This window comes from Corvus hawaiiensis, chromosome 4, assembly GCF_020740725.1.
Source record: "Corvus hawaiiensis isolate bCorHaw1 chromosome 4, bCorHaw1.pri.cur, whole genome shotgun sequence".
Classification (NCBI taxonomy): Eukaryota; Metazoa; Chordata; class Aves; order Passeriformes; family Corvidae; genus Corvus; species Corvus hawaiiensis.
The window spans coordinates 60,999,001-61,016,552 of NC_063216.1; the positions used below are offsets into that span (position 1 = coordinate 60,999,001).

Genomic DNA, 17,552 nt, shown 5'->3' on the forward strand with positions numbered 1-17,552 from the left:
TTCCTGTGCAAGAGGGCTTCATGCTGTAGATACTGGAAATTACAATCTACTCTACTAGTTCCTTCTATGCAATCATTAAATACCTAATTAACTTATCCGATGAAAGTCAGCATAGCCTAATTGGGACTGCTCAGATTCTTTGCTGTTTTTAACTTTTTCCATGTCACTGAGGTTCCTTGTTGAATTGCTTTTAGTAATATGCTTTGTGAATATGAGTGATGTGGTCAGGCCATTGTGGATGGAATATTTGTGTCAGAGAACTCTGATGATACCAAATATCACATAGATTTGTCTTTTGATCTGCTCTACCACCAATGATATCAAAGGGACCACACCTGCACAAGAAGAAAGGAAGAGCTGCATCCTGAATTCTTATTGCATTGACTGAGGTTGATTACAGACTTATGGTTTTAATACTGGTGCGGACAGGATTACAAAGAACTAATCTCTTTTTGATGCATGTCGAAAAACAAAATTTAAGTCTAATGAAAAATAACTAACCCTCCTCATAGTATCAGTAACCCTTTTCCTTTAACTCTGGATTTGACAATTTTAGCTCACAAAGGTGACAGATATCATCAGTGTAAAGGGAAACACGACCTTCCACTTGATCAAAAGTTTATTATCTTATGTTTACTCTTGATGTATCAAAACTAACTCCAGTTAGAAAGGTGCATTTGTAACAAGATACCGTCATAAGTCAAGGCCTGGGTTACACAAAAAAAGCAGGGGAGAATGTGTTACAGAAAACAATTTTTGTAGAAAGATCAGTTTTACTGAAGTTGTTAACAAACCCAACTAATGAAAAAGTAAATAAAAAATAAAGTACTGTTAATGTATGAACTGTAATATTACTAACATATTGAAAAAAAAATCTTTTAATTGAAAAATCCACACTTCACGTGACTACAAGCATGCTTTGCTCAGAGCAATTGTTCACTCATCTGGAACTCAATCTCTTTCCTACCTTTCTCTAGTGCATCACATATCAACATGGAAAATCCCTCTTACTTATTATTCTCTTTTCTCCCTTAATAAGACCACCTTCCATTGGAAACCTGACATTCAGAGCAGAGGATAGAGGCAATTAAAGAGCGAAAGTAATTACAGGAGGAGGAAAGGTTACTGCACATGCTACTAAACACAGAGAAACTACCATAAGACATCCTTGCAACAATGCAGAGGCTAATGCATTTTGAAAATAGCCACCCTAATACTTCTCACTCTTTGACCCACTTTAATTTGACCCTGAAAATTAGTGGAGAATAAAGAATTTTGGTACTCGGTTTTGAGAGACATTAATTAAAACCTATATTCTCCCTCCCAGTTGAAGTTCCATTTCCTGCCAGATGAACCATGAAGTGCTAACAGCTTGGGGCAACATTTTTGATATGAGAGCTCTCCTAGAAACAAGGCTTTGAGAGAGAGTGAGAAAAAGAGACACCAAAAAAGAGGAGTATACAATGAAAATTGATCTAATAAAGGACATATTTTGTTAGAAGATATAAAAAAATATTTAAAAGCAGTCAATATATTACACAAATAAAGCTGATTGATTGCATTTGCAGTGTAGTTAAGCAATTTGAAGAGTGCCAGATCAGTATTCTTGTTCTATAATGGCCATGATAACTCATCATATTTGCTTTCCTCCTTGTAATCATATTTCATTTTCTTTACCAGAATTTTACAAGTAATTGCTGGTGGCATATAGACTAAGTCACAGATGTTAGAACAAAAGATAAAACAAGTAAACTGAATGTACGTTTCACATTTACACCCAACAAAGGTTGTCAGCTGTTTCTTCCTTGCAGCTGCTTAAAGGTCTTACTGTCCTCTCCCACTGGAACAACTGTTGAGAGACTGCAATGCAACAATGCTCTTGTTAATTATTTAATTCTGTTTAATTGTAGTTAGCATCAAGCATAAAAATAAGAAGATATGTTGTGTTAAGAGGATCGAGTGTTCCCAAGTGCAGTTTACATGAGGTTGGGAAAAGACTTCTACATGGAAGAGTTAGTCTGACAAATGTCCATTTTTCACATCAACCCATTAGAATCTACAGGAGGAAGAATTTAGTTTATCCTGTTCATGGCTGGAGCTAAGTGAAGCCTTTCCTTCCCACATGTACCAAAAATGGATCAAAGAGGCAATTTCTAATGCTGATTGCATGTTTTGAAATTTCAGTAAAGAGACATGATTAAACAGAAATTTCTTCATTGATAGCCAGGAAACAGTCCAGAACAGATGTTCCCAGGACATCCCCTGAGAGCCATTAGTCATCAAAACATGGTCTTTTACTTAACGGGCCCTGAGTTCTATAGAAACGCTCCAACCCACCCCCTGCTATTTTCTACAGCAGTTGTTCCTCCCAGCAGAGCTCTCATTGACTGCACCTAAGCCAGGACTTCTGTCCCAGTGGATCATCTGCAGAGAGGGCTCAGTGCAAACATGTTCAAGCACTACGACAGGGCTGTCTCCAGACCCACATGTCAGGCCTGTATCCTTCATGACCAAAATCATCCTAGAAACAGCATAGCCACCAGCTAAGTGTCCCTGGCAAATAAGAAGCTCATATGAAGCGTGGTGAGGAGACTGTGGCTGTGTAACTTGACCATCCCATTCACAGTACATCTCTACACATTGGTTCAAGCAGGACTCTGTCTTGCAAGTGAGTTCAGATTTCCACAATTCAGAGGTAGCTCTGGAGTCCACAGCAGTGCCAGCCCATTCTGCTTACCTTGTCTAGTAGCAATTTTTCTCTGGGATTACTGATTAGCAAAGCACCTTCTAGAAAAATAAGTATGTGCAGAGATGAAACTTACCTAACTTTGTATTTGGGTAGGAAGTGACAATAAGAATTGTATCTTCAGTTGTGGCTCTGCAGACTTGCATTTAATTTTACTATGACAGGACCTTAGGGCTGGACCCATAAAGCATATGACAAGCAATTTAGGAAAAAATCTTCGTTTGCCATTTTAAAATCAACAGTCTTGACTGAAAGATTTTGAATCCAAAGTTTACATTGAGCTTTCACAATAAAGTTTTAGACAGCTAGGCAGCAATGAACATGGATTTACAGTTTAATGACATCATCATAATCTGAATATTGAGCAAAACCTGTTATACAATAGTCAATAATTCAACTGAGAATAGACTGTCAATAGTTAGCCTGATAATGTGAGATCCCAGACTGCTTTTCTGTGACAGAGAGCCTTTAAATAAGTTTGCAGAACCCTAAAGTCAGAATTTTTGGGTTCCTCTGATCCTCGATACAAACAGTGACTGCTTCCATAACGTGAAGTGAATACTGGTGAATAAGGTTTGCAGTGAAATCCTTTGGTGTTGCAAGAGGGAAAACACATGTCTGCACTAGAATGGAATGCTCCAAGATCACTGAGTCTGACTTCTGACTGAACACCCACCACCATGTCAACTAAACTACATGTATACAGAAAAGAGCAGATTTTGATATGATTCATATATTTTATTAGACTCCTTGAATTCTAGGAAGTATCATTTTCTCTCATAGACTAGACTCAAAGACGTGGTTGTCTAGACTGCATAAAAGACCATGAACTGTGTAAATGAACAGTAAATGAACAGTAAATGAAACTGAAATTCCTGCATGTGGCCTTCCCATTCTCCAGATGCCCTGGCCAAGATCCGTCTGGATGTTTGGGAAGGTACTCAAAGCTAACTTATACCACCCATGAAGTCTCTGCAGGGCTGAAATGGCAGATGATAGGCAAAAGAAGGCAAACTATGTGTCATACTCCATCTATCTCTGCCCAGTCTACAAATCAAGTAGAAGCAAACTGATATCTGGACTAAAAGGCAAAGACAGTTTTTTCCCCCTGAGATTAGATGTATATCCAGTTATCTGAATGCAAAACTTAAAAAACAGCATAAGTGCAGCCAGGAAAATATTTGGAGTCAGGTTTGGATGCTCTAGTAATGGGTACAGACTGAAGAGATGTCTCCCACAAACCATGTTGTTTACATGTCTAATGAACATTTGGCTGATGCTTGATGACTGAAGAAAAACTCACTTCAGAGGAGGAAGGCAAGTGTGAAAATAATGTTTAAGATGCATGGTTTCTTCATTTTTGTATTTTCACCACTTGATCAGATAAGTCTAGCTCCAGAGAGGAAGTGGTTGTCATTCAGTCAAAAAAAAGCTGGAGCCACTGCATGACATGGGAAGGATTCGGACATCTGAAAATGCTGAAAGAGTTTTAACATCTTTCTTTCCAAGTCAGATGAAACAGATATTCCTGAGACAACGCTGCCAGAGAAAAAAACAAAGATATTGTAATAATCTCAGCTACACTTTGTATATTAGGCACATAGTTTACCACTTGATTGCTGATTATGCTGGTGTATAACAGAAGGAACGTCGGTACAGGCACAGGACAACTCACCTCTGCTGTGTGCTTAAGCCAGGGTCAATTTTAGCACCTGCCCAAACACATTCATTGATTGTCAAATGTGGTTGTACGAATCTGGGGTTTCTGGTGCTGGTAGAACATAACAGATTGTGTTACCTACAACACAGCTTTTGAAATGCTGCTTCATCAAGTCCAAGTGCATTTCTGTTAATTGTGAAACCATTTATTCTAGTCTGGAAACCCATATACATGAGCAACACTAATAAAAAGAAAAGAAAAAAATAATTTCCAGAGAAAAATCATGCTAAGAAAATTAAAATAATGTTATTGAAACAAACCAAATCTTTGACAATCAATGATCTTTCTCATTTTTCTTTCAGTTGCACACTGGCTCAAAATTATTTTGCTTTCAACTGCTCTGTTTACACCAGTTTTCCTCACTCCTTACAGCCTGCACTCCTGCACTGTGTCCCTTTACAGAGGCTCTGCCTCCTTGGTTGAGGGGCTCAGCTGTGCCCTGTGGTGAGGGGCTTGGAACTGGCTGAAATCCGTGGCCTCCCCTCCCAGAGCCCAGAGCCAGTGCCTGGGCACTGACACCCAGCATGATGTGGGGGCAACAAAGAGACAGAAGGCAGCTCCTGCCTGGCTGGTGGCTCCCCCAGTGATTTCTGCAATCATGAGAAAAGCTCACCTGTGAAGACTGGGCATTGCCACATAAACAGGGATGAATTTCTGAACAGGCTGGCCCAACAACAGATACCCATACTGCAACCAAGGCTCACAGTTATTACTGTCTCTCCACCAAAGCATACTCTTCTATTTTACACTTTATCTTTGGGTAAGATTTTAAACATATATGGTGGGGTGTTGCGTTTTATCCCACAAATGTTTTCTTCTGTCAGAAGGCGGTAGTATTGGTGAGCAGCTCACAACAGCTCCAAACATGTGAAAGCACCTTCTCTGATGACAATATATTAATGAGATGATTTCATATGACAGATCGGGGACATCTTATTTGACTGATAAAAGACTGATTATATCTGCTTCAGACAATTTCTACTAAGATTTTAAGATGAGATTTTAGATAAGCCCATATATGAAAAATTATTTACTTGCCTGTTCTAGTGGAAAGCGAGCATGAGGGATAAATTACCCCTCATAACAGTCTTTGAAGAATCTGCATCAACCCCCACTTTCCATTGTTCTAATCAATTAATAGTGTACTTTCTTGGAATTTATGTATATAACTATCAAGTCATTGATATATGTATATAGCATATCAAGTATTTCAGTAGCATCTCAGTATTTAGAGGTGTGCAAAAAGAGAATAAAGACTTGAAGAACATTTAAGAGATTAATATTTTCTTTCCTTCATAATGGTCACAGAATATGCAATAATGTTTATTGCAGAAAGCAATCAAAACATTTCTTGTTGTTTAACACAAAGCATAATAACCCTCAATAAATAAACTAGATGAAATAATGTAGCACTCAAAATATGGGTTGGTATTTGAGTTGAAATGCCACGACTTTGTTCTTTAAAACTCAGGAAAAATCTTCTCTTGTAACTCTTGGGTCCTCAGTTTTCTGACTTCCCTGACCCTTACAAACTTGGTCTTGTGTCTCCATTTGGGAAAGCGTTTAAACACTTCATCTGCATTTAATTTTGGATCATTTTTAACCTGTAAAATTCACCAGATCTAAAGCAAATACAAGGAGAAAGAGCACCTAAGTATTCTATAGAGACCTGATCAGAACAATTCATACACAAAAAGAGGAAAAGTACATAGAACCTGGTCTTTCCCCTCATTAAATATTGACAGCATCAGTTTTGGAAACCACTGGATGACAACCTCTGCCACACGTATGTCAATCTCCATCTTACAAGCAGCATGGCTACATAACTCAATGACTGCAGCTGAGGACTGCTTTGGGAATACTCCTTTCTCCAACACCTAAGAATGTTTCCTTAAGGAAAGAAAGGGAAGAAAGGTCTCAGGAATTGTATAGATAGCAAATATACAAAGAGGATATTTTAACTACTGTCTAAAGGAGAGCTGAATTACAACAAGCCCATTAGATACATAAATTAGAAAGATGATTTTGTTTCCAGCCTCTTTCTCCTCTATCATTTTCTGCCTCATTTGTTCTAATTCTTTTATAAACAGTACAGTCTTGAGAAATCTTGAGAAATGCTCAGAGACAGACTTTTCACCTGTCCCCAGAAGAAAGCGTGTCTTCCATGTTTCTCCCTGTGTCATAACACCTCTCCCCACTTCCCTGGAAAACGTGTCTTTTGAACTCAGCTGAAGTTGAGAGCAGCCTGTCTACTAGGAGGGAAGGATAATATTCTTGGATATTTTTATCACAGAGCTCATGACTGGGTATTTACAAAAGTTACAAAAACATCACTAGTGAAAAGTGGCGATGGGGTTGGGGAAAGCATCCTCTGGAAAAAGCACAATTGCAGAGTCCAAAATCAGTAGGGAAATATGTATCACAACACTTATTATGGAAATATGTACACTAAAGTAAAAATAGAAAGTCTTTGAGGGATGGGAAGTTCTTTCTACTTACTCTAGACAATTGTAATGGCATTCTGGATTTCTGTCCTCTTCGCACATGAGTGTGAAAGGAAATGCAGGTTTCTCTCAAACTCGGACTGTTTGGATAGACATGTAATGACTGGAAAGCTCAGTCTCCAAACCAAAGACAATGGTAGTGTTGTTGTTCCTTGCACTCCCAGCCTTTCTGCCAGTAATCCTGCAGACTCCCTGCTGGCCATTTCCTTGGCTGTGACTCATGGCACACTGACTGCTGTCCACATCCTTCCAGCCTGGCTTTAGGATGGTCGCTGTCAGCAAACAATTTGTGCATTCCTTAGGCAAGCTGTGAAACCTGTTTTAAAGAATTAGTCAAAGGAATATTGAAACACAATCAATTACTGCAAGTGGTAATTAGTAAGAGCACAGCCACCTGAGTAAAGCTTCAATTTCAGACAATTTCAAAGCAGTTGTAACTCCAAGGGTAAGAGTTCAGGAAGCAGCTGTACCCAAATACACAGTTCATAACTAGGGAAAGCACAAGGTCCTCCTCCTGTTCCTACCCTTCTGAGCTGCTAACACGAAGTTCACCTGATCACACTACAAACCATAAGTGAGTAACAGGCAGGGAGACATCAACTCGCACAAGCAACCATGTAAGAGTACAAGCTGGGTCAAAGTAAAGAATATGTGACTGAAAGCAGAGGCAGTGAAATGGAAGTGAAGTGGAGGATGAGGACAGACAAAAAGGATGGAGAATACTGGAGGTGAGTGCCTGCTGACTTTGAATAGTTTGGCTGTCTCATGAAAACACAGCTATAAGATTCCCACAGTACATTTCACTGCATCTTAGGTATGTTAATTCCAGACCTGTGGCAGTTTTAGACCACAGGTGTGTTTTGAAGCCCAGACACTTATCAATATCTGAAAATATTTCCTTTAGTAATTTGTTTTGCACATGAAACCTAAAAGATGAACAGAATCACTTTTTACATTGTTTCACAGTTTTCTACAAATATTTTTCCTTCCATGCCTGCTGATTTTTTTTTTTTTTGGTAGTACCTAGTGGCAAGGAGCCACATAGCATGTAAATTTAATCTGGTGTCTGTTTGCTTGATAGCTACTTCCTCCCTAAGCTACCAGACAATTTGACTTGAGACACCATCAGAGGCCAAGACCATCTACCCTCTTGAACTAGAGTGTCTTCAAGTCTGCCTTATCTATGACATGATATCTGCAAAGAAACCAGAGAAATAAATTTGGAGGGTTGGCAAAAAAAATACAAATTGAATATTCACTGTTTTCCTTCTCCCTAACTTATATCTTCATTGCTTGTTTCTCTTCATCTTACTTCTAATTTCTCCCCTGCTTTATGTTTACATGCATTCAACATATGTAAATATTGGCATAAAATAAAATTTGCTTTGTTCCCAGCATTTTCTTCAACCTATCTTCAACCTACATTAATACAGATGTAAACTTGATTCTTCCCTGTTGGACCTTTAGAACCTTTTGATTTTGTTGTTTGTAGGAGATGTAACTCCTTCTGTGTACAGCAAAGCTAATGAAGGCATGAAATATTCATATTGCATCCCTAATTGTATAATAAAGTGGAACATGTACTGTTATAGTTGAAAAACTCCACTCTAATTAGCAGTAGCCTAATAAATGCTTGAGTGAAACATAGAATGTTTAGTGTTACTCAGCTAAATGTCTTTCCTCATTCAGTTGTATTAAACATGACAATAATAAGATAATTTAAAAGAATACAAAACATATGTGTAAATATATATTCTTATTGTAAATTTCTAAATATTAACTAAGGGGTTCCTTCAGCATTTTGTAATAAAAAATTGGCTTGTTCTGTTATTACCTCTACTATATATTTGTGGCTTTTCATTTTTCTTTACTTTTTCTTTTTTTTTTAAGTGCTACTGTTTAATTTATCATCAACTAATATTATTTTCTGTATTATGGAAACAGATAATAAATAAATATATAATATACAATTGGAAAAGTCTATTTCAGCTTTTAATTTACTCTGTAGTCCCAGAAAAATAATCCTAAATTTATCCTTTAAATCTAATCAAACAAACAATTTTTGAACAAAGAAATCTGAAGCACCATAAAATCTTCTCCTTTTCTCTTTCAAAATCTCTGTTGAAAAATCATTATCTGGTTTCCAGGAAATATTTCTTCTCTAATAGATAGGAAGACAAGGAGCAAAGTGACTTTCTGTTAATAACAGCTTCTGTGGAAGAGCCAGCAGTGTGAAACTAAAAAAAACACTTATCCGTTTTCTCAAAGGTTACACACGGTTTCAGATGAAGAAAAACATTTTGTACAATGCAAAGATACTTCTACATTTTAAATATCATAAATAGAGAGATGAAGGAAAGTGTTTGAATAACCAAAACATCTTCAAACAAAATAAATAGAATAGATAGACATTTATTCCCCCATTGACTAATTTAACCACTACTGGAGCAACAACTGGATAAAAATGTGTCCTTTGGCCAGGGTTTTCTACAAGTGCCTATTACAGTGATTATTTTCTCTTTCTCCAAAGTTGTTAATATCAACCCCTGAGACACAAATTCAAACAAAATGGATCTGATGTAACAGACAGTAATATTATTTCTGCTTATTGCAATGCTTCAGTGTGTTTCATAAATATACAAGCTAATTGCCTCCTTTTCTTGTTATTAAACCCAAAAATAATGCTGATATTATGACATGATAGAGGTAGTGTTTTGTTTTCTGTCATTATGGGGCACATTTTTCTTACATTACTAAGGGTTTATGTGCTATTGTAACAACTTAAATGTTAGCACCCTTTAGAACTGTTGGTGTTTCCCTTTCCTTGTTTATGCAATCAGAGTAAGTTGATTGACATTTAAGATTGTCAATTTACTGACATTTCTTTCCAATTTGTTTCCCTTTTTCATGTACTGTGGACAAGTGTATCTCGTTGTTGAATTATTTATTTAAAATCGGGAGTTGTTTGACATGAAAACAGTGTACCAATTTATCCAAGTGAACAAAGAACAGACTGATGAGGAAGTACATTTACGTAATGAACATTTAATCTACACCTTTGTGAAATGCCTCAGGATTATTTTATCTAAAAATCACAACATGACGCTCACAGATTTTTTTTTTTTTTTGATTGCTTTAAAGCCTGGGTTAAATTATGCTTCACTTGCATATACTGAAATAAAATACTGACTTTTCTCTCTCTAGAATCTCCTCAAGGTGCTTTCCCTCCTTCCTCTTCGTCACACAGAACCTATACACCTATTAGATTTGAAGCTTTAGGTACCATAGGTAAGAACTGAATTCCGCTACAGAATAAAGTAGTGAATTCAGTACACAAAAAATGCTCTGTGGGACAATTACTTTATGATAGGTTGTTAACAGATGTTGTATTTTAGTGAAGTGCCTTTTCAGCTGTTTTTAGAATCAATGACAATGTTTGGGTATCGCTACTCTGTTTAGTATTAATTTTTGTACATTTATACAATTTCAATGTCCCATAACAGGTAAAAAAAAAAAAAAAATTATAAAAAGAATCTACCACACAATAATCAAGTTGGAGCCACTAGGAGAGTTCTACTAACAGTCAAAACTAATATTCCTGTTATAATTCAAATTAATACCAACTTCAGTGCCAGGTTTAACCAGATTAATATGTCTTGAATGGACAATATGACAAAGGGCCCTTAAATGTTTAATTGTTTAAAGGATCCCTAGTCCATTTGAAGCTAATACTCACTGCAGAGGAGCAGGAAGAAGATTATGAGATAGGCAATATAAAAATGTATTTAAAATGTAGCCAGGAATTTACTGCATACTTCTCTAAGTCCTAGGTGCAGACCAGTCTACAGATCTCTCAGAAGCCAGGAAAACCTCCTGGCTTTGTGTCATCAGCAAACTTGCTGAGGAGGCACTCTAACCATTCATCCAAGTCACCAATGAATAATTTCATAGAGTGCCAGGACTTCTGTCTAGCAATGTCTACTTATCAGTACAAATTTTGCAGCAAAATGAAACACATATACTTCAAAAATAATTATAATATCATATGTTAATCCCAAATAAATCCATTTTTCTGAGAATGAATCAAAATACAGTGAGGCTGTGTATTTTCACATGACATTTGCCCATCCATTGACAGGGCATAAACTTTGTTTTAAAGATAAATTTCTAAATAGCTGATAAACATCTAATATGTACTTAGCATGTGGTTAATAAATGATTATTTTAAAGATACGATTACAGAATTTGACAAGAAATTTTATCATTTGTAGTCATAGACAGGAAGCGAATATAATACATTTTACTGAGGTGTTCATAATCATCCATGGCACATACCATATACACCTGTAACACACTTGAATCTTTTATTAATAATTAATGAATCCTAAATAAATTATGTATAAATTTACCTTTAGTGTAAGGTACAACCCTGAGGCTGATGATAACCATGAAGAATCAAGTGTGAATCCCACAACAGATTTTCCTCTGTTAATCCAAAATTTCTATTAAGAAAAACGTTATTTGATTGCAAGTTAAGTAAAACAATTGCAAACCTTTATTTCTACAACGTTTCCTTCATGACTTGAAGATAATGATGATATTCCCATTTACAGCCAGCTGCTTCCCTGAGGTTGCTGTGGTAGAAAATGTGCTTCTTTATGAGAGTGAACATTTATATGCAACAATAGCAGTCTGGAAATGCCACACTGAGCTTAAATAACTGTGAACATCGATGTTTAGGAATTACAGTTGCATATTTTTATCATTTATCCAGTAAAAGAATAGTGAATCAGATTGTTATGATTGAAGATGCTTCATTAAAAAAGGCTTCCAGGTTCTTTATCAAAGTTTTTTGTTTCTTGTTAAACAAATAAATAATGGGTACCTTAAAGAGTTTATTTCCTTCCTTCTGTGAGTGTTATCACCTGCCTTGATGAACTGACTGTCCTTCAGACTCACTTTCCAATGCCTGATTTTTCAGGTCCACCTGCCACCCCACACCTTATCCATTATAAGAAATGAGGCACCTTGGTGTTACCTACCTGCTTCATATTAAACCAGGATTCAGGATCTTGTCTCTGTTCCAACAAAGGCCAACTTAGGACTCATTTTTCCTAACATTCTTGTGTAGCTAAATTACAAAAACTTTCTCTGGTTCTTTTTACACACAGTCCTATACCAGGGAAGAATAATGGTATTCATCCAGAATCACCCTCAAGGCTTTTACCATGGTGATGGAAACCAGCTGCTGGACTCCTGAAGTCTCTGGAGGTAAGCATACTTATTTATTTAAAAGGTATCTTGATTTCAGAAGAGTGAGAAAGGCTGTTATAGCTGATCAAATAAAGCAAAAATGATTTGTTGAATAATTTATTTGACAAATATGGACAAAATCTGGCAAATACATTGTTCATCAAATAGTGCTTGCACAACTAAATTGAAAAAAACAACCCTTAACAGTCATATGCCAACATATATAAAAATCTGTTTCTGGGTTATATTGAAAAGAACTTAAAATAATTTCCTTGAAGGGACCAAGGGACAGGTTCATATAATTTAAACATTAAAGTTTATCAGTGCTATAATAAAGTTCTCTCTCAAAACTTCTAGGTAGGAAAAGTCCATAAATATCCTATCTTTCATCACTATACCCCCTAAATAACTAGCCGCCTTCTGCATTTTTCCTAAACTAATTAATTTTTATCAGATCTAACCAGTTTTGTATGTATTTCACATTTAGGACACATAGAAAAGGCTTTCCATGCTTATTCATGTTGAAGAGCCTGTTCTTAGAACATAATCATGAATTCCTTGGAGGACAGAGTCCAAATATCTTGAGGCCCTCTGCTTTTATTTAAAGCTCAAGGGAAGGAAATGTGACCTCATTTACACAATAACTTATGGTTTAAGGATACAGGGGAGAGAATTTTTTTTCTTTCTGGAGAGTTAAAGCATTTATATCCTACTTCCCAGTAAAGGGACTTTAACTACTCTTGACTTTGCCAGATTGAGAATGAAACAAATGAGAGCAAATCAACACAATAATTAGAATCACTCCTTAGTTCTTTTCATTATGCATAGGTTGAAAAGCTACCCTATAAAAGTTCAGACAAGGCCAGATGATGTGATCTGAGAAAGAAGCAGAAAGCAGTGTGACATAGAAATGCAAGCATTGAAATGTAGCCACTTGTGCTTACATTTCTCTCTTCTTTTTCCTTCAACACTGTTATCCTCCCTCACAAGTAAATCTATGACTGGTTAAGGTTGCTTCTTTACCAGAACAGGTAAAACCAGTCTAGCTTTCCACTGTGGTGAAATTACATAGTTTCAGTCAACAATTCATCTTGAAATTTGAAAGTTGCAGCTGAAAAACCTATGTGCACAATGTTTGTTAAGAGTGAACTAGATGTCTCAGGTATCTGATGGAGGGAACATTAAAAGCTATGAGTGTTTCTCGTGCAAAAGTCAATAAAATGTTTTTACAGCTCATTGCTCCAGGTAGGGAAAGCTAGTCTCTCACTTTGTTTCAAGCAGTATGCCAGCCGTTAGAGTTCTTCCCTTTTTTCCATGGGTTGAGATACAGGTACAACAGCTTCACAGGGTTATTTCAAGACCTATGTAGTGTAAATTGTTGCATGTAAAAAGAATTCAGATTAATATCTCAGAATATTTAAAGGAATAAGTGACATAATGGGTTACTTTCAGCACAGGGCTTTTACCACAAGCAGTGTATGAAAGAGAGGAAGGAGTCCTGGAGCTGCCTACCTCATAGCAAACATCTGCACAGTCATCAGGAGGGAGAGCTTGCCATACTTATGGACACATCTGGTAGCAGATTTTCTTATGAAGGAATATATATCAGGCAATGACAGATAGCTTGCTGAAAGTAACCTCCTGAGCAATGTTTGGCTTCTCAACAGCTGTGTTTAGTTGAGGATTCCAGCTGAAGATAGCAACATTTGCAATCACTTGAGGCTGAAAACTAGGATTGAATGATTAACAGCTTTCTTTTATTACTCAGCTAGATGACTAATATTAATTGCACTGAAGCAGATTTGCATACAGCCCAGGTTTACATAATAATTTGATATAGGTATAGTAAGTATTTACCTTAAGGGAGGATTGCAGGAAGTGTAGATGTGTATTCCCTCCTTTCTTTCCCTCTTCCTATCATATTCTGTCCAGCTTTCCACACACACAATGTGTTTTTCAGTCCAATTTCCTCTCTGTCTAAGCCTGTATGAATGCTCCGAAAATACGCACTTCCAAAATAGGATCCCAGAAGCGCTAGCATATGCTGCATTTGAGTAACTGTTCACTTCAATATCTAATGTGGCATAGACCAAGGGCAAGAGAAAGGGAAAAGAGTGAATACTATTGGCAGAGAAGATAAATTTTTCATTTTCAACAATTAATCCAATGAATTTGTTCAGATAAATTATTTGCATTTCTTTCATTATGCTGCAAGCTCCTAGAACCATGCATGAAATATTAAAACACAGAGCAACAGCTATAAAAAGTGAAACCATATGTAAACACCTAAAAAAGACCCTATAGCTCAGTCAAAACAAACAAACAAAAAAACAGGTTTAAAATACCCCAAAAGCCCCATAAAGACACTTTTAAAGAAACACCAGAAGAAAAATACTCATCTTACTCCCCCTTTAGCCAAACAGAGCTTTCTGCTCTGGACTCAAGACTGAAGATAACCCTATTATTTTGAGCACTGGTAAAAACAGTTTGGGTTTTTTGGTTTTTTTTTTTTTTTTGGTCCAGTGAAAAGAGTCACATGCTTAATTTTTATTCATAATTGAAGTTCTTTCTATTCAGAATCAGGTGTTTTGTCTACAGAAGAGATAATTGCATTTCAAATACCTGATCACACCAGTTAGGCTACATGCACTTTTTCACCTTACGGTCTTGCGTACTTTTTGATGTGAGACTACCACTCTGATGTACCAAAACTGAGTCCCAGATACAGATTCACTTATGGTTTTCCCTGTTTGGTCTGATTTCTACCCTAGGAAAAAAAGTCTGACTAGCCTTTATCTGTGTCTGCATGGTAAATTGTAGGTAGTTGAAAAACAGTCAATGTGACGAAGGCCATCACAGCATCAGTGTATTGCTGGTTCTGAAATAATATACCCTGAGAAGAAACAGAAATATGTGCTTATGTTTTTTCAGTAAAACAGCTACATGGTTTTTGGATTGATGTCACACTGCCCAGGTCCTGCTGGCTCAGAGGTTGCATGAAATGAGAATCTGTCTGCATACAATGTCCCATGCAGATGTGCATTTTGATTGACTTTTTCCTTACACTAACTTCAGTGAAATTTCCTCTATCACAAGCTTCAGTTGGCTGAAGCTTTCAGAGTATCTTGTTACCTTTTGTTTCTAGTTCTTCTAAAATCTGATTATAGTGCCAGCTCTTCTGTCATACCAGAGACTTGTCTACTACTGATTTACCACTTTTAATTCCAATCTAAATATTATTAAAGAAATGTTGTAGTACATTTTAGTCGTGGCACTCCTTATGTAACATATGTAGTGTCCATATGTATCTTTAAAATTGTTTGTTTTGACTAAAATATGTGTTCACACAAGTATCACATGCCATTTTTACCTATAAAGCATAGCTCTTTAGCATGTCTATATCTTGCCGTCTTTCCTCAGCCACCAATGCAAACTATGAAAGTGATTCGGGACATGGGATAGGAACCTGCGTCTTTCAGACTCCTCATACCTAGCAAGACAACTTCAAATGGAGTTCTCTTTTTTCAGTAACTGAAGCACTCCAGCATTATTCATTTCTTTGGGGTTTAGGTTCTGTTTTCAGATTTCCAAAGTTCTCTTTTTCCTTAACCAGTGCCATGTCTCTTACTTTCAGCAGACATGCACATGCAAGGCATTTAATAAAATGGAAAGTCTCTTTAAGTGATGATATACAATATTTTGGGTTCTGCCTCTTTCATTTCATGGTCTTGTAGCAGAGAGGAAATAAAAAGAAAAAACCTGCGCCTATTATTGAATATCTTAACAAGTTATGTGAATTATCTTTTTATTATGCTAAGTGCTGTTTGTAAGCTTATGCAATGTGATCTAATTTATCATGGTACTTTTCTTTTAGATTTAATCTTGATTAACAAAATCTGTAACAAAAACAAAAAGCACCAAGATATTTCAAAATAGCAAAATCTAACCAATAACACTATAGAAATTTTTCTCGTATTAAAATGTGTAGTCCTTTATTTCAACTCATTTCGTATTTTTGGGACATGGAAGTTATTGCATCCCATAATTTCTCCTTTAAATAGGACATGAATGTAAAGTCACTAATTTTATAATTCATTTAAACACACAACATAAGCAGCTATCTGCTAAACAAAGCATCCTGATAAAACATGTTTACTCAGACATTAATTTTCCAGATTCTGCCAGAGAAGAAAGTTTAAAAAGTCATGTTTCCATCAAGCACTTCCATGCCTTTATATGCAGCTGTAGAGAAGAATGTGATGACATATCAGGTTCCAGATTGTGCTATTCCTGTGTACATTATTCTGAGTCTGAGTGACACAAAATTTACCTGTTAGGATGTATGGTCTGGCCTGCATTTCCTTTCCTTGAAAACCAAGAATTTGGCATGAGAATTGCTTTATCTCCAGATCTTCCCCTGACATGGAACTGACCTGTTATTTGCTTTTGCAACATATATACCATCTATGTTTTCATTTCCTTCCCGACAATTTATGTGTGAGTTTGGAATTCATCTTCATTATGCATTTCTTACCACAGACACTGATTTTGACCACTTTAGTTTAATGTTTATACAGGGATATTTGCAATGCAATTTTTTATATTAGAAATTTATGCATTAACAGATTTAATTGCTGGAGTTTCATTTGTAGGCTGGAGTCTTTGTTTCTGGAAAATTGATGATGTTTTAATAGGTTGGCACTCTTGTATGACTAAAGACTATGAGTTTAGGCAACATTTAGTAATTTATTCAGTAGATATAATTGGAGACAACATTACAGATGAGCAATTATTCTTCAAATTTGTACTAAATATTTTCAAATCTTACACTTTGTTCATAGTTTTTTAAAAAAACAGTTTCCCATGTAACAGTAGAAGGTTGATCTTCTGAAGCTTGCATGTTTGGTTTTCACCAGCAGACAGTGTAAATGTAAACCATTGCTTTTCCCAGGATTTGTACATCTTTCAATCTGAATAACAGACCTTAAGAGCTAACTACTTAGACTAGAGTCAATAAAATATTTACATCCATCACTTCTCTGTACTCTGCATCTCCAGATTATCAAACATTACAAGGAAGAGTTTTTTTAGATCAGAGATGCTTAGTTAAGAGAACAAACTCCTTTCATGAACACTACAAACAAGTCCAACAGGTATTTTTTTCCAAATGGTTGATGAGGAGCAGAATATACACAGGACCCTGATTAAGGGTAGTAGTTGTCCTCATGGGAGAAAGGATCAGTAGGAAGAGTCCTTAAAAACAGGTGATTATTGAGGAAAAATAATTTCAAGCACATCATAGGATGGTGGGTATTTTGTGTGTTTGTAT

General features: G+C 36.3%; 1 long non-coding RNA gene across 1 annotated transcript; it reads right to left on the bottom strand.

Annotated features, from left to right (window-relative positions):
- Positions 1–2,940: 2,940 nt before the first annotated feature.
- LOC125325350 lies at positions 2,941–7,282 on the bottom strand. The gene is made up of 3 exons (XR_007203294.1): positions 6,966–7,282; positions 4,422–4,517; positions 2,941–4,285 (listed from the first exon to the last, which is right to left on the bottom strand). It is a non-coding gene; the product is annotated as an uncharacterized LOC125325350 (long non-coding RNA).
- Positions 7,283–17,552: the final 10,270 nt, after the last annotated feature.